The sequence below is a fragment of the Triturus cristatus genome, chromosome 6 (assembly GCF_964204655.1).
Source record: "Triturus cristatus chromosome 6, aTriCri1.1, whole genome shotgun sequence".
NCBI lineage: Eukaryota > Metazoa > Chordata > Amphibia > Caudata > Salamandridae > Triturus > Triturus cristatus.
In genome coordinates, this window is record NC_140589.1 from 186,379,412 (window position 1) to 186,400,774 (window position 21,363).

Below are 21,363 nucleotides of genomic sequence, written 5' to 3' on the forward strand. Positions count from 1 at the left end.
ACCATTTAAATACTGTGGACGTAGAGCTCCAATTGGACGCATTGCGTTAATGACTTTTTCTACGTGATCCTGGGTTATTCGTGCTCTACTTCTGACTTTTCCAGGCAGGGGTTCAAAGACCGGGGAACCAGCAGTAGAAGGATCCAAGTTTAAACTTCCAATGTAGCTCTCCCATTCAGCAGCGGGGAATATTAGATGCCGACTGCTCATGTTTTGGGGCTGAGACATTGTTTATCCATATCCAGAATTTTCTTTGATCTTTGGACTTCATTATCTCATATGATTGGGCCCACCTACAGGATTCCTCTTCCTTTTGTCTGGCATATAGAGCTTTCCTTAAGCTTGTCCTTATTGTTGCAACCATGCTCCGCCACCATAGGTTTATTTCCTTGTCACGGCACAGGGCTTTGAGAGCTTTATTTAATTCAGTTTGCCCTCTCAGGGTGCTTTTGTTGGAAATGAACCTGTGCTGTCCTGAATCATTACTGTTGCCTGGATCATCCTAGTTCTATTCTTCCTCATCAGAAAGGAGGCCAGCAACACCCATAGATCTATATTCATTTTTTGGTCCGTATTCCTTCGAGGCAGACCTTCTAGGAATCGCTTTTTGGGTGGTGAGTACTTTAAGCAAAGACTTTGCATGTTAGCATTGCATGGTCGCTTGCCTATGGGCTGAAAATGGGCTGCAGACACTCAGTTGCAGTTTAAAGTGGCCATACTAAAGCACAAGAAATGCGTGTAGCAACTGGCGTATCTGCTCCAAACCTGCCATTCCGCATACGAAGGCCCAATTGATTTAATGTGTCCCCTAGTACCTTACCCTGCTTATTGGGCCTTTGGAATGAATTGCTTCTGAATGGGCAATTTAGTCCGGATTTCATCCTCAAGCTGCTGGAGTGTGTCATTCAACCCTGCACGCATTAAGTTGGCTTTAAAGTCTCCCATAATTACCCACTTTGCTTCTGAGTGGGATAGATTTAGTCCTCTTAATGTGGGGCATAGAGATGCTAGTGTTATCCCCTTTTGCCCTTGGCTCAGTGGAGGTAGATACTCCCATATTATGAGTGATAGTATCATATTCCAGTTTGCATTGGTAATTTAGGTTACCAAAAGAATAGTAAAGTCTCCCTTTCCCTTACCGAGTACTGTTGTGGTTACTGCCAGTTCATTTTTTACATGAATTGAAACTCCCCCTGAGGCTTGGGTGGGGGATTAGTGTTCTTAGTAACCATACTCAGTCTGTGATTTTGGTTTACTGTGCGACGCGGGTTCGCCCTTCCCCTGTGCAGTGTATCCTTATTAATAGCTCAAAGTCTGAAATTTCAGGAAGTCCGATTGTGTTTTTAGTGCCCTTTAGTACTGAGTCCTGCAAGTGCTTTGATCTATGGGGTTCATCCCACGCCTGGTCACGCTCTAAGTGGCCACGGGTAAGCCCAGCCATGTGTCCCTTGCTTGGGAGGACCTGGTCTGGAAGTGAGGGCTGGACTGATCTCATAAGGAACAGGGTCAAGACTAATGTGCATATGGCTGGGACCAAACTGGGGTGGCAGAGTGAGCAAAAGGATTATGGATTAAACCCAAATCTGTGACTGGGAGTGAGTGGTTGAAAAGTTTCAGCACTTTGTCCATCATCTTGTTGTGTTTGCCTGTTCCAGTCACAGCGTTGGTTCTGGTCATTTTTGTCTTCGGGGCTCAAGGCTGTTTCTCTTCGAGATCCCATTCCAGGGTTGTGACCAGGGGATATTTTTGGAGCCCCATTTATGCATGCATGGCTCCTGGGAGGCTATTCGAACTTTAGGGGGCATCAGCTCTGTCTGAGTCCCCACAGATTTTTTATATTTTGCAGTTTTTTTATTGGTTGGACCTCTGGTCTTTTTCGATGGTGATGATGATTGCTCTTGTGGGGGCAATATAGGTTCTGTCTCTGTGCCTTTATCTAGAGCACTATTAACAGCAATGTTTTTACCTTCACTAAGGGTTTCCTTCAGGAATGGTTTGAGTGCCCCCCTGATAATCGGGTTGAGAGGCTGGGGTGTTTCAGTGGTTCTAATCTCTTGTATTTCATTCTGTTTCAGGAAGAGGGATTTGTTCTTCTATATTTACTCGGTTGTTTTTGTTTTTTCTTCGACAGTGGTGACCCTGCTGCCTCTAAAGTGCTGATGGTCCCCTTCTGTGCGTTCTTGAGGGACCCAGTTTAGGGACGGATATGAAGCCATTGGATCTGGAACTTGAATACCTAGTATGAGATTGTCAGCCGTCCTTGTTGGCCTAGGTATTATGATGGAGCGTCCCTTCTATGTTCACACGATCCAGATGGGTTGCAGACATAGCTTCTAGTGCTCTCAACCCACCTGGAGCTTAGGGCCCCCTCATTTTTACTTTTGCTCCGCGTTGGGCCACCTGCTGTTCTCAGATTTGTTGGATCCTTTTTCAGATCTTGAATCAAGATGGACATTACTTCTGGCAGATGTGCAAGCCTTTCTATATTAAAGAGCTGCATGCGCAATATTTTTTTACTTTGTCCACATGCACTGATTCTCTGACTCTTATAATTAAGGTGTTCAGGAAATCCAATTTCCCATTGTCTGTGAAATGCAGACTTCTAGTTTGTCTGCGAGAAAAACTGCTGCTTCAGCCATATTGTGTTGTTAATTATCACCAGGATGGAGGCCAGGGCCTGGTCAGCTTTCAGCAAATTTACTCCTCCCTTTTTTTCAGACGTGGAGAACCATCTATTTATAGTCGAGGCTAGTCCTGTTCCTCCAAAGGGTTTTGGCTCAGATTCAGTTTTTGTGTTGTTGAATGGCATTGGAGCTTCAGTTGCTGGGGAATTTACTGGCTTTTTCCCTCCTCTCATACAGAATTTCTCTCCCTAGTCACTGCGGGGTCATCATCCTTCTCTGCGGATTAGGGATAACCTTAGGTTAAGGCGTGTTTTTTGCTGTCCTCAATGTCCTCGATATGCTCTACTTCTTCATCTTAATGCCAGTGCATGGGCCTAGGTGTTACTGCTGGCACATTGCCTTCTTGTTTCCTTTACATGCTTCCGAATCCATTGTAGACCCTGTTGATCCCGGACTGTCCTTTGACTTAGAGGGGTCATGCTAGGACTTGATTGGTAAATGTCATCTATAGTGTCCTACTCTATACATTGGCTTTCCCACCCTGTCAGTTGACTTGCGTTGTGTGGAGATCCCCTGCTGTGCATCTCCCTCTTGCTGACTTGAGGCAGAGGGTCTCGAAGCTACCATGAAGTTCATCATCTCACTCCTGAACTGCGCCCGAGGTCCTTGTCTGCCGGTGGACAACCTCTGTTCTGTGAGGCATGGCATGCAGAATGACGACCTTGTGGTGAACTTTACGCATGCGGGAAAGTATCCTCTAATATCATAGCTCCAGTTAGCTGGGGTGGAAACAGGTGGTAGAAACAGGGGAGGGAGCACTTCCTCTGGCACGGCGATACTCCACCAGTCAGATTTTTTCATTGAAAGAGCCCAGGCCCATGCCGATCTCATTGCAGTGCAACTCTTGTGGGTGTACAACCCGCCACAGTAAGGAGGTGATTAGATTTTAGCTTTTTCTCTGGCTTGCCCGGCCACTGCTCAGCTTGTGCCTGATCCTCTCATCCTACTTTTTTCACTGGTGAGGCAGGACGTGTCTGTGATGGTATCTGGGGCCAGCTGCTTTGAAAATTCTGAGAATTTCTGCATGTTTTTGTTGAGAATGGGGCCTCAGGCATAGATTTTCTGGAGATGTTTCTGCTTGCTCGCCCTCTCTTGGCCTCCCGGTTGCCTCACCTGCAATGGAGGGTGGGGGTGGTGAGCCCATGAGAATGGAGAGTGGAGGAAAGAAAGGGTTAGGAGGTGGGCAAACAGGGCCGGACTGGCTATCGGGCATTTTGGTGGACTATCAAGCTGTGGGCTGATTTCACTGCAGTGTGGGGGCTGATTTTGTTGATGGGGACCTGCAAAACAAATGGTTTTAAAGAATACTTTAAAACCATATGGTTTTCCATTGTTTACGTAGAGAGGCCCGGTAGCCAATCCGGCCTTGTGGGCAAGCAGTGGCCACAAGCCGCGACGAGGCCTAGTTTGTCTGTCTGCATGGGAAACTGCTACCACATGCAACTAACTTGCGTAGGGGGCCTTGCTCACCAAGTGGTTGCCCCACATTTTTTGCCCCCAGGTGTGTGTATCCGGTGGTCCGTGGAAGTTGCCATGATTACATTGGGTGCTGGAATGTCACTTTTCTCTGTTTTCTTTTCTCCTGTGTTATACTGGTTATGTGCTGGTGGACCTGTGGGCCTGGATGCCGCTAGTGCTGATACTTGCCTTTATTGCAGTTATTGTTGGTGTGCAGTTTCTTGGGTACACCTCATGCCATGTTCCCATAAACACATGACACAGTACTATCCTGCAACAAATGGGTTCAGAACTATTTAGTTTTAACCGTTGTTTGGCCTGTTCTGTTACACAATATCTAGTACCATTTCCCTGCATTACATGGAAGGCCAACAGTTATATTGTAAAATGCACCCATTACTGTCAAACTCGCACTCAGCATCAGCAATAAAATACATGCACTTTAAATTTGAAAGTGGTACATTTTGCTTGCTATTCACACTACATTTTTCCAGATAACACATTACTTGTTGCTGAAAGCTTTCCATTTACATACTTATGTTTACAATATGCAGGGAACACGCATTAAAATAATTATAATGAATGCAACATAAATATAATTATATATATAACTACGGCATGGATATAATGTTTTTTAGAAAGAACATAAAGTACATTATGTCTATTAAGAATGAAACTCGTTAGCCTGCGGAGACAAAAACATGTTTTTTTCTACGTGAAACTTGTGCATACGCCCTTACTCTACCCATTAAAGAAAAAGAAAATGATTCCAACTTTACGGAATTGTATCCCATTTACAGCATATCCTTGCTTTCACTTTCTTTGGATCATATTACTTATCCTCATTCCGGCTCTACTAAGCTGGGTCCCTTACCTGTGCAATAACTATTATGCAATGAGAGAAAAGTATCTTTTTGCATCAGTAAATTGCACTAGCATTGCTGCCAAGCACCATTAAGGCATAACCTCACTTAATGCATAGAGATAGATTTATTTATATACAATATATTATTACCACATTAAGATATCAAGGTGACAGCAGAACAAGGGCGTGATCTGCTGGTAACATGACATCAACCAGATGGCAGAGGTCTCATTGGTCCATTTCTGCATTGCCCCTCCTCTCGTAAAAGGAGGTGAATGGATGGTATCACAACTGCATGTTCATACAAGAAACTTTATGAGATGGTCATGACATCACAAGAAATGGCATAAGAATTGCCATGAAATATAAGGGGAAAACCAGTCTCTGTACAAGACTGTTGTGTACAATCCCAGTCTTACAAGATATTTCTTTCACTATCTTCCAGTGTGTCAGCCATTGGTTACTGGAGATTGTTTTGGGACAGAATTAGAGTACGAACATTTGGGAGAGTGAGTTCAATAGGGAAGGCAGACATGTTGGAATTATTGCAAAAGAAATATTTCACCCAAAGGTCATGGGGAGCTGCTTTAGGGGGAAAAGCCTAATTTATATCACTGGTGATCTTTAAATGGGGCAGATAGTGGAGAAGGCAGCCCACGTGAAGCAAGATGGCCACCGTGATTTGAGCTCCGTGCTCACCTGCTATACTGACTGTCTTTTTATGCTGATTGGGGAACTTTCAATGAGTGGTTTGCAGTTGCAGACCTTCTCTGACCCTTAGAGAAGCTGAAGGAGTGTTTTGAGGCAATTCCAGAGGAGGTGTGAAGCGCTGTAGGCTCTTTCTTTGTTTCCTCAGTCGAGTCTCCTTCCATCTGCTGGGCTCTATATGAAGTAAGGAGGAGGTGGGCATTTTTTCCTCAACATCTCCCCTTCTCAGAAGCTTACCGCCCCCTTAGAGGGTTTTGTACAACTTGGCTTCCTGAATCCCTTACTTCTTAACTTTAACTTTTTTCTCTTTTGTTTCTCCATATTTCAACATTGGAACTTTATTCAAGCTCTTTTTGCTGTATTTTTTCTTCATCTTAAATTGATATATTGTCAAAATAGCCATAACTATTTCAACGTTTGGACTATTGTCAGCTATTTCAACATTTCAATTCACTTATTGCTATTTTATATCTCTCGGTATTACAACATGGAACCCTAAATTATGTCTAACCACCCAAATAAGCGAAAGCAAGCTGTTTCACCGCCTCCTGTGCAGTCTAAAGCTATAGACTCACACAACATTATCATTATCAACAATATTAGAGGTAATTCAACCTATTCATACAGATACAGACACATTATACTCAGATATGAAAAATATTCTGAGAGACATTGCCTCCCTATCTGTGAAAGTTGCAGACACTGAGATAAAGATTCATGACAATACAAGAGCTATTACAAATATGGCTCCACTTATCCCCAAGGTTGCTTCTCTTCAACGCTCATTACTGGATTTGGAAAACAGAAATAGGCAGTACAACTTACACATATTACATTTCCCAGAAGGGAACAAGGGACAATGTTGTCATCTATTCTTAGAACATTTATTACACAAGCTTTTAAACATCAAATTTTCAGAACGGTTTGAAATTGATAAACCTCCTAGAATCCCCTCTATTTGGACAATCCATCAGTTTAAACCGGGACAAATCATGTTTAAAGTTTGAGGCATCATCATCGACTTCGCATAAGGAAAGCTTCACAATAGATACCAACTCTTTAGACAAAAGGAAATAAAGTGTTCATACATCAGGACTTTACAAAAGAGACAGTTCAAATTCGATGTCAGTTTTCTGATCTGAGACCGCGTCTGCGTGAAGCTGGATACAAGTATGGCCTCTTTGATCCTTTGGTTATGCACATTTGGAAGAATGATGTCTCTAAATCTTTCTTTTCATCTTCAGATTTGGTACGATTTCTAGACCAGCACAACCCTATTCTCATGGCCTGTTAGTCCTCTGAATCTGCAGGCTAATGTGTTTCCCCTTATTAAAGGATGTTATTTTGTTCATTATAGCAGGTGCACACAAGGTGGCTACTCTTTCTTTGTACCTCTGTCTCTACTGCTCTACTTAATATGAGGTCCTGGAGGTCGACCTCTTTATTTGTTGTCTGTCTTGTTTTGTCTTTTTTATATGGGCTACGTTCGCTTCTCTTTTTTTCCCTCTATGTATATCTTCTCCTTTCACAACTTGTTATGGCTACATCACATAAGTCAGTTGTGTTTCTTTTAAAGTTAAGGGGTTTAGGCACCCTGTTAAAAGACGTTAAACTCAGAAAATTTTAAGAAGTTTAATGTTGATATTTGTTTTTGCAAGAAACGCATGTGGATGATAAAATGTTACATACTATGTCTAAGGGATGGGTGGGAAATACAGTTTCATCTCCTGCTGCAAACCGTAAAAAAAGTGTAGCTATATTTTTCTCACGTAAAGGACATATACAGCTAATAATGTCTCACCACCACGACTCAGATGGTGGATTTGTTTATGCTCACGTCAAGGTTCACAAACATATTTTAAACCTTGTCAATATCTATGCCCCTATATCAGATGATCCTTCTTTCTGGTCGTACGTTTCTCCAGAAATATTAAAATTGGGTAGCTAGTCCCTAATTGTGTGGGTGGTGATTTTAAACTCATCTGAGATCTTTTGCTAGACTGTTCCTCTACATTCAAATTTTGACCTAACAAATCTTTTTTTTACTTTGAAATCATTGTTCTCTGTTACTAAGTTGGTTGATTTCTGGATATTAGAATATCATACTGATTCTAATGCTCATTCCTCTTTTTCTAGGATTGATTATCTATTGACTTTGCTGAACCAATGCCATATGATTAACAAATCGGTTATTCGCCCTATTACAATTTCTGATCATGCCCTATTCTCCTGTTCCTTATTTGTTTGGGATCCTCAGGTTCCCAATGAAAGATGGAGAATGAATTTGATGTAGTTATTAATCCAACTAATTGTAAAAAGCCTGTCTCAGCCTTTAATGAGTATTTTTTTGTGCATAATAATCCATGAGATACCTCTAAAATAGATATAAATACGATTGTATGCTTAGTAAAAGAGCAGGACTACGTATCTCAAAAGAAAAGTCACATTTTCATTTGAACTCAAACAAATCTGGCCAACTGTTAGCTAACTATATGGGTATGAAGCATAATAAAATTCAAATTGCTGCCATCAAAGCAAGCAACGGTACTTTGCTGACAGATATTGAGGACATTTTGAGAAAGTTGTTATCCTTTTATTCCTCCTCCTTATACCATGAACCTCTCTTGCCCTGAAAAATAAAGTCATCATTGACTTCCTTAATACCTGTCAATTACCTCAAATTTCTGACACTGATAAACTAGCTTTATAAAAGCCTTTTGATATTCAAGAAATAATCACAGCTATTAAAACATTAATCCCTAATAAAACACTTGTTCCAGAAGGTATTCCGGCTGAATTTTACATTGTTTTCAAGATCAACTAGCTCCTATTCTACTTTCCTTCTTTATGGAGTTTCAACATACTTCTCTGATGGGTGGCTCTTTTAATGAAGCCACAATCATGGTCCTCTCTACACAAAATAAGAATCCTTCTCTGGTTTCTAACTATCGTCTCATATCTCTAATTAATCAGGATTGCAAAATACATGCCAAACTTTTAGCAAACAGAGTATCACCCCTCCTCCCTTCACTTTTTCAGCCTGACCAGACGGGCTTTATGAAGGGTAGGTTGTCAGCTCATAACACTTGCTTGCTTTGCCATGTTCTATCTATCGCTAAAGACATCAATTGCCCAGTTGGAGTATTGGCCTTGGATGCGGAGAAGGCATTTGATAAAGTAAACTGGCAATTTGTATTCAATATATTGGAAGTTTTTCAGTTCGGGCCAACATTTCTCAACATGATTAAAGCATTGTACTTAGCACCCTCAGGTTCTATTTATGTTAACTGTACTTCTTCATCCCCATTCCATTTATATAGAGGCATGTGTCAAGGTTGCCCACTTTCCCCTTTGTTGTTTCTTATCGCCATAGAACCCCTCTTGTATTCTCTCCGCATTAGTGACAAATATACTGATGTTGCTTTGAAGAATATTACTATTAAAGTTTCTGCATATGCTGATGGTGATTTATTATATGTTAATGATCCTCTTGTTTCCTTACCTATTATCCTTAATACTATCTATACTTATGCTGACGTTTCTGGACAGTCATTGAACAATAACAAGACCGAGTTTTTCCTTTAAATGGTCTTTTTAATTCTTCAATGTTGGCAAATACTGATATAGTGTGGTCTCCAAAAACAGTCAAATATCTAGGCATAACATTTACCAATTGTTGTACATTATTAGCCAGTACTAAAGAGAAACTGGATAGATGGTCCAATCTTCATTTAAATTGGTGGGGACGTATTGGGGCACTTAAAAAGTCTATAACTCCATGAATTAGTTATTTACTGTCCATGTTACCCCTTTATTTCCCTTCCACTTTTTTTGCAAACCTTTATATATTATTTACTAAGTTTATCTGGAACAATAAGCCTGCACGCATTAGTTTCAAAACCTTGCAAATGCCCAAATGTGAGGGAGGGGTTGATTTTGATTTTAAAAGATACCATATATAATTTCTTGTAGTGCAATGTTCATTGATTGTGCTTCTACAATCCCTCTCCTTCTAACTCTCCTAAATGGCTTCTTCTGCAGAAGAATATACTGGCACCGTATCCAGTACCTGCATTCCTTACCATGGCCAATAGCTCAGTTGGGAAACGATCACCCATAATTGTGGCTTCTAAGACTGCCCTCTTTTCATTTGATGAAACATTCTCTATAGCCATTGCATCTACAAAGAACGTTTCTTTTTGGTTCAATCCCAAACTCCAGTAGCATAAACATATTTCTTTTTGGAATTTGTGTATTGTTGCTGGTATTTTCTTTGTTGCTGATATGTGTCATGGAGATATGTTTTATACTCTTGATGTTCTTGAAGCCAAATATAATTTACCTTTGTCTAAATTTCCTAAATATACGTTACTATGTGATACCATTCTTAATGCATATCCTCAAATATTACATATGACCCAACTTTCTAGTATGGAGGTTTGTATTAACATATTTAGTCATGCAGGACACATATCCTCTAAATTATATCAAATGCTTTCTACTCCTATGCCCTCCTTTATACATTTTACTCAGAAATGGTCATCAGACATAAATATCCACTTTTCAAGTGTGGTATGGAAGGATATTTAGAAGTCTAACACTGCTAGTCATCCCCCGGATACCCTCATACAAACTAATATTTATTTACCATAACAATGCTTTTGGACTCCAGATTGACTATTTAAAGCTAAACGTTTAGATATCCCATATTGTTGCCTTTGTGATAGCATGACAGAAGATTTACAACATTTATTATACAAATGTCAAGTTATTTGTCAATTTTGGTCTGATGTATGGAACATTATAACTCAAATTCTTAATATCCAAACATCTTTATCCTTCTCTATCATACTTTTCAACTCTTTTCCCTTTAAACCGATATTATTTCATACAGATTTTAAACTTTTGGATTTTCCTATTTTTACTACACTGAAATCTTTAACTTCCAACTGTAAAGATGCTAATTTGCTTACAGTCAAGGCTTGGAGGGAACGGATTATTTTTCAAAGACGTAGGCACCCCTCATTTTAGCATACTCGTGCTGAACTATCTTCTTCCAGTTCTGACATGTGGTCTAGTTTGGATTCATATATTACTGCTTATTCCTCAATTAAAAATAAGTAATATAGTTCTCATTCGTCCGTACACCTTAAATGTAGCCCTTCTTGTTTTTTATCCTTTGTTACTTGACATATATTGTTATACTATCATATTTGGATTTACATTGATGGGTTATATATCCCTGTTATTGCATTGTATTTATTCTTCATAATTCAATGTTATTTTTTTAATGTGTTTATGTATGATAAAGTATTTTTAATAAAAATCTCTGAACACAAATAAATGGGCAGACAGAGTCTTCTTTCTCCATGGCGTAGGTGTTTCCTCTCCATCACAGGCCTGTTCTCCATTAAAAAATGTCTCTCTAGGTGTACCACGATGGAGTATACATTTTAATCATAGCACAATTCTGAATGGATTTTTTTAATTAAAAAATGTGTTTCAAAACAGTTCAATCAATTTAACAAAACACAATATAAAGCAACCGCTTGTTGTCGATGCATAATACACTATTCATCTCCACAAGGAATTAAGTAGGAAGTTCTGCCTTTGTCCTTATTGGGTAGGGAGGATACCACCCTGAGTCTGATGACCTTAGGCCTGTGACTGATCTAGAACAAAAGAGAGAAAGGCAGCAAAGTGGGAAAGAGGAGGAAGAGAAAGTAGTAAAAACAGTGATGAAAGGAGAGAGCGGGAATGAAAAAGAACTGACAAGACTGAGATATAAGCGCAGGTAGAGCATATTGGTGAATGAAATAGGCATGAGGGGAAATAACTATTAGACAGCCATGGAATTCAGCAACCAGACAATCAGCAGTGGTGCAGCCAGGCCACTGAGAAAAAAGTAGGCTCCATTGTTTATTCTTTCAAAGAGATAGCACTTTGTTAGACAGAAGGTCTACCTATCAACCATCTATTGGGTGAAATTTACAAGAACAAAAAAGCACCAGCGTAAGATCAATCTTATTCAATGTCTTATACTTAAAGTATTTGTGGCTTATCATTTATGAAAAAACTAAACAGCTACAAAACATCTGCATACTAGAAACAATGACATCAGAAACATTGTGGGCGGAGCTAGGCCCAGGAAATATGGCTGCTCTCAATTATAGCGCTGCAATATCAGCACCCTGTAACAAACGCAGCTTCAGTGTTTTCCACGCGCACCTCCAACCCCCGCTGCCGATCGGACTCAATTGCCAGGGCCGGGGTGTGTTCACAGTCCGGCCCAGTCTATGAGGCGTTTCCAGGGAAGTACCTATATGAGAGTGTAGGGTCAATGAATGTTGCTGAATAGACCGGATATGCTAGCTGGACTGCATTGACACAATGGAGGCAACGTTTTGAGGTATCCTTGGTGCAATATCAGAGACACAAAGGGTGGGTCTGCCCCATGAGATGTTAGCCTGCACTATTGATCTAGCTAGCAGTAGGTGAACTGATGACACATGCACCCATTAACTGCGCCCACTGTGATTGCAACAAATGGCCCAATTACTCAAATTCGCTGAGGATGTGGAAATGGGTGCTGCTGCTAGGTCGAGTGGATCCATGGCTAAACACTACTCACCATGATGAGGGTATACTTGTACACACCTCAGCCAGCAGTGCTCCACTTCTAGCCAGTGAAACTGTGAGCTATTTTATTAGTTTCTAGTCGCACCATTTAGCCGTCAGAAAAGGACCAACTTGTTTTAGAACACCTGATTGCAGAGATCCCAATAGTAATACTCTGTGGTATTCCTGGGGCGTGCAGACTAGGGCAAAATTTGTATTGGTAGGCCAAGGCATCTGTAATTACTACAGCACAATCTTGTACCCCTCATTTATGTAGTATATACATCACGCCTCAAGTGTACTGAACAAGTAGATTGTTTTAAGGCAAATGTCATATATCACTGGTTTGAAGGCACCCCACTCAATGGCAGTTGAAGAAATCAAGCCTTCATTCTTATCAAAATATACATCAATTTCGTTGGCCATGTTTCTGTCAGTGCGTCGGGCTCTAGCTGTCTCAGTAAGACCTTCGGGGTCTCTGTCCCCCAGCTCAATGTAAATAGCACAGGGTTGTGATCCCATACAGAGGAAGCCAACTACTCAGTCTCCTGCACCAATCTTTTCATACATTCCTCCCAGAAAACATTTCCAACTGTGTGTATAAGACATGCTGTACTCAGTGGCCAAAGAATTCACAAACCTCAGGGTGTGTATTCCTCCAAATGTCAATCAGGTGCCATTTTTGTGCCCGGAAAGCTAATTTCTATGTCACTAGTGCACTGTGGGCTACTCTAAATAGGTGAAGGGATCTGTTTAGTTGTTTACTTAACACCATATTATAATTTCCACCCCATATACCCTTATGGTCTTGGAAACAAACCAAATATGGTGTAAGAGACTACAGAATCTGTATCTGTCCTATAGTAGGAGCATAGGCACTGGCTATTAGAAAGAACAACCCTTCCAAGGTCCTATGTATCAGGGTGTATTGACTTCTGGTAATTTGTGTACCACTGTAATTTATAACTGAGGATGTCAGAGGCCACCCACATAAGAATACCCTTATCTAGTATGCCGAAACTAGTGCCCACTATGTGTCCCCAATGTCCGCTTCAGCGCATCCAAACCTAATTGTGTGGGACGAGTCTCCTGGAGACATATAAGCTGTGCACCTCATCTCATTAGGCAGGAACACATTTTCCTCAGCTTAGACAACGCAGACCTGTTCTTACATTCAATGTTACCCATTTCTACACATTATGCGTTACATTTTGGGCCGTAAAACAGTTTACCTCCAGCAATCTCGCCACATAACTTAGCTTTCCATCATAGGTGTGTCCGTAGATGACACAAAACATTTCTGCGTACACGGGTGCCTACTGCAATGTGCACTCAGTTCAAATCAGGCTAGCTCCAAAACACATAGCCTGACTTACATGGATCAAACTTTTACTTCACAATTATTAACAACTGAATAAGAAAAACAGAAACACGTCACAATTGGACAGCAACCACACTTACATACCCAACATGTTGAATCAGGGAGGTTTTCAGTATAACAGTATTATCCCAAATGGGCCCTAGTCCCATCATTTACTTCCTACTCTTTCACTCCATAAACATCATTGTTCACCGTACTTCAACCTCAATTTGAGTCATTCTGAACGTGCTCAAAAATATAATCCAAAACAACTTCTGTCAGCCATTATGTGGCCACCTCCGGGTCATCACCAAGGATGTCAACCAGCATTTCAGTATCTGATTACGTATAAAGCCTTTGTGACTTGGGACAACAACTGGACCATGACATTGTGACTGGCTATATTGCTGCACATCTGCTACCACTGAAGCCCTTTCTTCTACTGCTTGCTCTCCAGTCAGACATCTAGGAGCTTCACTCTTCCTTCGTCATTGGGGTGATCTATAAGTCTAGCCGACTTCCTCCACTTCTTCCTGTGCATTGGACATCACACTGCATTCAATCCGATCCTGGACATCATCTGGAATGCTGAACATGTCAATTGCATTGTACTTGGCTTCAAAGAGATGTCCTGGGAAAGACAATGTATACTTACTATCAAGATGATGCAATTTTGCGATAACCTCAAGAAATGAGCTTTCTGGTGGAATAGTCTGGCAACAGATTAACTTGTCTTCCTTCAACTATCTAGGGCCTGTGCTAATAAGCCACCTTTAAGATTTGATCTCAGTTCTGTCCCTATATTTCAGCAACCTGACAACCATTGGGCGAAGGGTACCTTCCAGTAAATTGGGCAGTCCGGGTGCTTGGTGGACCTTTTCACCTACAAAGAGGGGAGGAGGACAGCCCAAAAATATATTTACCAGAAGCCAAGGAGGTAATCTAATATTGGCACCAAAAACGTCAATTGCATCTGCAGCTCCTGGACTGATGGTTTCAACAAGGCCAGAGTGGATTGATTTTACATAACTCTTTCAGAGAGTTTTCCACGTTCGGAATAAACCTGACCTAAATTGTGAGAAAGTGGGTTGTTGGTTGAGGGGGGGTGTAAACCCTTCCCAAGCAATGGCCATAAGCCCTGTAAGGTTGAACCACAAAAAGTCAATAAATTAACTTGTACTGACCAATTTGTTGATGGTCACAAAAGCAATCAGGCTTAACTTAGATGTAATGTGTAAAGTATTTAGGCAGCAAACAAACAGTAGTAAAGTGAAAACACAACACAAGAACAATACACACCAATTTAGAAAGATGTAGTAAATTATTTAACAACAAAACAACAAAATCCAACCAGTAGACCTGAAACTAAGCCATTTCAAAGTGTTGAGGTAAGTATATCGCCTAGAAGCAAAAAGCACCACTTGCAGTTATATGTTGTGCGAGACAGGTTGAAAGTCAAAAGTTCAGGCCAAGCATGATGGAGAGTGGGCCAGATAAAGGAACCAGGTTAGTCCCACTGAAAAAGTTATCTTCTCAAATTTCGGAACAAAGAGTCCAGTACATGGTGGTGGAGGCCAGAGGATCAGGAGGAGCATTGTGGATGGAAATGCGCAAGAGTGGTAGGGTTGGTAAGCCATTCCCCTGCCAAAGCCTGGTCACCTTCGTCCTCCTCTTGGCATCACAGAGTCTTCCATCACACACTCTATCCACACTGTATGACTTGGGATGGTGCAAGCACAAGACATTAGGGGACATTAGGGCAAACAGCTATGGAGGTTCTGCTACACTGTTATTCCTTACTCTGCACTATCTTCAGATACCTCCTGGGGATCTCCAGACATCCATGGCAGGGGATCCACTTGATTGAAGGTCCCCCAGGAGATTGTATTATGGTTGCACAGTTTCCTGGTGGCCCGGTTCTGTGGGGCTCCACTTCTGTCTTGGCCGAGTGCTGGCACTTTGCATCCAAGGCAGCAGTTCTGGCACAACCTTTTGTTGCTGGGGCCTGCAATAGTGGTGTAGCTAGACACTTTGCCGCCTGTGGTGGTCTCTGCATTTGCCACAGTGCAGCGGCCAATTGTAAAAGTGGGGGGAGGGTGTTGTGCTGGCAATTAATGCATTTGCTGCCCTGTGGCAAACACATGTAGGAGCGGGAGGAGGTGGCCGTTGGCCCAAAACTCATGCCGTCCTTCCTTGTTACGCCACTGCGATGCAATGAACTCTTATGAGGCTGACTAAATCCTGGCAGCCACTTTGGAAACACAGGGAGTATTTAAACTCCACCCAGGAAGCAATTGAGGCTTTGCATTGAGCTTCCCAGTGCGTGGAGTTGACAGCCTGCTTCCCCAATCTCGCTGGTGTTCTTGCGTTGCACCTAGAGCTGCATGGGACTCAGAAGGTGAGCACAGAACTTGGAAGAAGGTGCAGCGCTCTCTTGATTTATTCTCTCCTCAGATAAGTGCTGGCCCTCCGCCACGTTATTTGGAAACAGTGGCAGCACCGTGAGTACTGCCTTTGCGCCTTTGTATCGTTATTGGGAGATGTTTGCAAAACGGCGATAATGGGCTTGATAATATGCTCTATGGAATTCCAATTGAAGCCCATGTTAAATGTAAAGGACGTCTAAGATGGGCTTCAATTGGAATTCCATAGAGCATATTATCAAGCCCATTATCGACGTTTTAGCGGCAGTTTTCTGCCGCTAAAGCGGCGATAATTTTGTCGCCTGGCTTGTTAATATGCCCCCTTGTGTGCAGTACTGTGGGTTTAATTCCAATAATGGACAATCGCAAAGATCACTTTGTGATTGATGGTAAAGACAACTGAAAGAGCCCGACAAAGGACCCTTCCAGCAGTATGCGCAGGACCACGTCCTGCAGCCCCGCGGGTGCACACCCGGTATTTGTGGTGCAGCATGACACAAGTGTGTTTGCAGTGAGTGTGCTCAAGTGTTTATAACAAATACTGCATTAAGTTATTGTAAAAGTCCTCTGGAGGCATTTTATAGAAGCCACTAAACTGTGTATGATTCTTCTCTCTTCCTGTGACAGTTTAACAGGCAGCCTCTTCATTTACAGACAGGACTGTCTCTGGGTGAGGCCCCTTCATCATCACTGCCACTCCCGCATGAGAGAAGCATCTCTGCAAGGCATAGAGGAATAACAGACAGGGAATCATTCCTGGCACTGGGGGTAAGGTCAGGTTACTGTGCTGCTACTCTTCTTATCGGTGCTACTGTGCACTATATCATCCGGTTGTTGTTTTAGTTTCTTTTGTTAGTTTATTGTTTGTCCCCGAACCCACTTCCCTTGGCAGCATCAGTCGGCACCCGGTTGATTCTGTCCGCTGGCCGTCGGATGCTTTCAGGGGATTGTGGGACCATGCTGCCTCTGTGACTGAACACAGGAAGAAGACCGCGTTCCACCTCGAATGGGTCTGATTGAAAGCGAAGCCAACATTAATAAGGTTACGCAGTCAGCATGGCTTCGGGTGTATTCAGTGTGGAGTTGACAGCCTGCTTTCCCAATCTTGCTGGTGTTCTTCCCTTGCACCTAGAGCTGCATGGGACTCAGAAGGTTAGCGCAGAACGTGGAATAAGGCGCAGCGCTGTCCGGAGTTCTCCTCTCCTCAGATAAGTGCTGGCCCTCCGCCATATTGTTTGAGAACAGTGGTAGCACCGCGAGTACCACCTGTGAGCATTTGTATTGTTATTGGGAGACGTTCGCAAGGAACGCTTTGTGTGCAGCACTTTGTGTTAAACTACGATAAGGGTCAGTTACAAGTCCCACTTTGTGTACAGTTCTTTGGGTTTAATTATAATAACAGACAGTCGCAAGCACCTCTTTGAGTGCAGCACTTTATGATTCATTGTAAAGACAACAGAAAGACCCCAAAAAGGAAGTATTACAGCTGTAAGTGCAGGACCGAATCCTGCGACCCTGCGGGTGTGTATTCAGTATTTGTGATGCAACATCACAAGAGTGCGTTCGCAGCGAGTGTGCTCGAGTGTGTAGAAAATACTGCATTAAGGTATTGTAAAAGTCCTCTGGAGGCCTTTAATAGAAGCCAGAATGCTGTGCATGATTGACCCTGTATGACTATGTTCTCTCCCTGTGACACTTTACCAGGGAGCCTCAACATTAATAGACAGGACTGTATGTGGGTGAGGACCCTTCATCATCGCTGTCACTCCTGCATGAGAGTAGCATCTCCACAAGGTATGGAGGAATAACAGACAATGAATCATTCCTGGCACTGGGGGTTATACCATCTAACTGTGCTGCAACTCTTCTTATCAGAACTAGCATGCTCTATATCATCAGATTGTTATTTTAGTTTCTTTTGTTATTTTATGGTTTGTTCCCAAACCACCTTCCCTTGGGAGTATCAGTCTATCCACTGGCCGTTGGATCCTTTCAGGGGATTGTAGGACGATGCTGCCTCTGCGACTGAACGCAGGAAGAAGAATGCGTTCCACCTACAATGGTTCTGGCAGAATGCAAAGCAGAAGTTACTAAAGTAACTCAGACAGCATGGCTTCGGATGCATTTGAGTGCTCACCACTGCTATACGGGGCCTCCAGAGACAGGTAGAGATAGCACGGGTGGAGAACCAATCCCTCAGATCTCGTACGGCAGGAGGGAAACAGCCATTACAACACAGTCATTACAATGCACTACATTTACAAAGCAGTCATTACAATGCAACTGCCTTTACATCGCATGCCATTACAACGCATGTCACTACAACGCATGTCATTACAATGCATGTTACTACTATGCATGCCATTACAACACATTATTAGGTAAGTAATGGGGAATACCCCTACACTATCCAACACTTACCCTACTGTTGCACTCACTGGAGGGGGGAATAGTAATTTTTACCCCTACACTGTCCAACACTTACCCTACTGTTGCACTCACTGGAGTGGGAATAGTAATTTTTACCCCTACACTATCCAACACTTACCCTACTATTGCATTAACTGGAGTGGGAATAGTAATTTTTACCCCTACACTATCCAACACTTACCCTACTGTTGCCCTAAAAGTGTGATGCACAACGCATCACACTTTTAGGTCAACAGTAGGGTAAGTGGTACATAGAGCAACAATGGTATGCGTTGTAATGGTATGCATTGTAATGGAATGTGTGGAAAATGTAGTTTCTAAAAATGCATTGGTATGGCATGAGTTGTAATGGATGTTGCGGCATTAAAACCACATTGTAAAGACATACGTTGTAAATGTTTGCTTTGTAATGCGGACTATTCAGGGCCGGAATGTCCTAACACATAGGAAGGGTACAGTCCCAGTTAGGAAGTTCTGCCCCAGTGAACATAAATGGAGGTATGTCCCCCGCTGCAGCTACCATGGTGAATCACTTAGCAGTGCCATTAGCCCCACCAGAGTGGTATAAGGGAGACCCCAGAAACTCAATATTTTTCTGACCCAATGTAAACTATATTTTCTCTGTAGACCCTTAGGGGCTTATTACGATGTCAGGCGGATCACCACCGCCCGCATGGCGGTGGCGATCCACCCGACATATTCCTCCGCCTGCCACCCATTTTCCCCCGCCATATTAGTATGGCGGGGGGACCCCGCCAGACGGAAAGACCGTCCACCGTTTTTCCGCCCGGTCGACCAGTCGACTGGGTGGAAAAGGGGCTGGATATGGTGGCAGTATCTGCTAGGCACCGCCATCCATATTACAATTGGCAGCAGTGCAGGGCCTTCCATGGCGGAGACGCCGCCATGGAAAGCCAAGCGGAGTTTGCTGTTGGGGACCCGTTGCGGGCCCCCAGGATATGGGGGTGGGGGATGCACATGGGGGTACCATTATGGGGCTACCTATGGTACCCCCTACATTGTCATGGACAAGGTGGCAGGCACTGTGCAGTGCCTGTCACCTTGTGCATGACAATGCACAACGTGCATTCCCAGCATTGTGGCAGGCGGTGCTGTGAGCACCGCCCGCCACAATGCTGGGAATAGGGGATGCCACGGTGGTGGTGGCATCCTAATTGCCAGTGCGGGACCGCCGCACCACTGGCGGCCGGTCCCAGCACCACTAGGGTGGCGGGCGGACAAAAGTCCGCCCGCCATCCTAATCGGCCCCTTAGTGTTCCCATCCCCAGAGTGCCGCATGGCATTCGTCCTATCACGGGATACAGCAGCTTGGTCCATCACGATTGTAGCCAACCACAAATGCCTACCACCTTCCGCAGTGGTATAAAGACTTCTGGGATATGTACAGTGAGCAAAAAGTGAATTAGACTGCCAGATCAACTTAGAACCGGGGCAAAAATTCTGTGCAGTCGCATTTACGCCCTCATGGAAACAGATAATGAACATCTCAAGGACTACTTAGCCAAGTATCTGGTTAATGGTTTCTTTAAGCACACAGAGTCACTGGCCTCATCACCTTTGTTCTTTTGGCTCAAGAAGTCAGGCAAATTAAGAATCCCCTCCCAGATTTAAAAAAAAACAATCGCCGGCCCCGGGGGATGGGGTCCCCGGGGCCTTAAAGTGGCCAGAGGAGGGGGGCTATGCAGCCCCCTCCATAAAAAATAAATAAAAAAAGGGCCATGCCCCAGGGGATGGGGTCCCCGGGGCTAATTAAGGCCTCGGGAGGGGGGGCCACGTGGCCCCCTTCCTGATTTCTTTTTTTTTATAAACACAAATTGGGGGCAGACCCTGGGGATGGGGTCCCCAGGGCCAAAAAAATGGAAAAAGAAGGGGGGCTACACAGCCCCCCTTCTAAAAAAAAGAAGAAAAAAAAAAAGCCCTGGATCGGGCCGGAGGCCACGCCCCCTCCTTACACCACTCTGCAAACGCGCCCCCTGGCGTGTTTGCAGAGGGGGGACTAATTCCCCTTGAATACTGGGGGTCCCTGGGGGCCAGCTAGCCCACCAGGAACCTCCAGTATGCGCCAGGGGGCTGCGTTGCAGAGTGTTGTAAAAAGGGGCATGGCCTCTGAACACCTCTCTGCAACGCAGCTCCCTGTTACATACTGGAGGTACCTGGTGGGCTAGTTGGCCCCCAGGGACCTCTGGATTGAAGAGGAATTAATTCATCTCAGGCTCCGCCCCCTTCCTTCACCATTGTACAAATATTCCTCTAAAATCAGCCGAACTATGAATTCCGATTTACTCACCTGTTATCAGGAGAGAACCCAGGGCTGCATCTTCTAGCGCAGCACTGACCCTGAAAAGTAATTCTAAGCGTACTTACTAGTAACTTGTATTTCCTTCCATAGGAATCCATTGTGTGGTTTTCACCAGAAAAGTTTCTAAGTGTCCATTTTTGAAACGTACGAATATTCCTCTAAAATGAGCCGAACTATGAATTCCAATTTACTCACCTGTTATCAGGAGAGAACCCAGGGCTGCATCTGTTAGCCCAGCACTGACCCTGAAAAGTAATTCTAAGCATACTTACCAGTAACTTGTATTTCCTTCCACAGGAATCCATTGTGTGGTTTTCACCAGAAAAGTTTCTAAGTGTCCATTTTTGAAACTTACAAATATTCCTCTAAAATCAGCCGAACTACGAATTCCAATTTACTCACCTGTTATCAGGAGAGAACCCAGGGCTGCATCTGTTAGCCCAGCACTGACCCTGAAAAGTAATTCTAAGCGTACTTACCAGTAACTTGTATTTCCT

General features: G+C 43.2%; 1 protein-coding gene across 13 annotated transcripts in view; it reads left to right on the forward strand.

Annotated features, from left to right (window-relative positions):
- LOC146816606 (cysteine-rich venom protein-like) overlaps positions 1–21,363 on the forward strand; it is a 304,761-nt gene that overhangs the window by 150,608 nt on the left and 132,790 nt on the right. For 2 of the 13 annotated variants that reach the window (XM_085610457.1, XM_085610467.1), the window contains exons 1-2: positions 15,897–16,091; positions 16,771–16,884. The exons of 4 other annotated variants lie outside the window; for them this stretch is intronic. The gene's annotated coding sequence lies outside the window, so the exon portion shown is untranslated. Of the gene's footprint in view, positions 1–15,896; positions 16,195–16,743; positions 16,885–17,199; positions 17,269–17,939; positions 17,954–21,363 lie in introns of those variants that run through there. 7 more of the 13 variants (XM_085610458.1, XM_085610469.1, XM_085610459.1 and 4 more) reach the window with 6 other exon arrangements.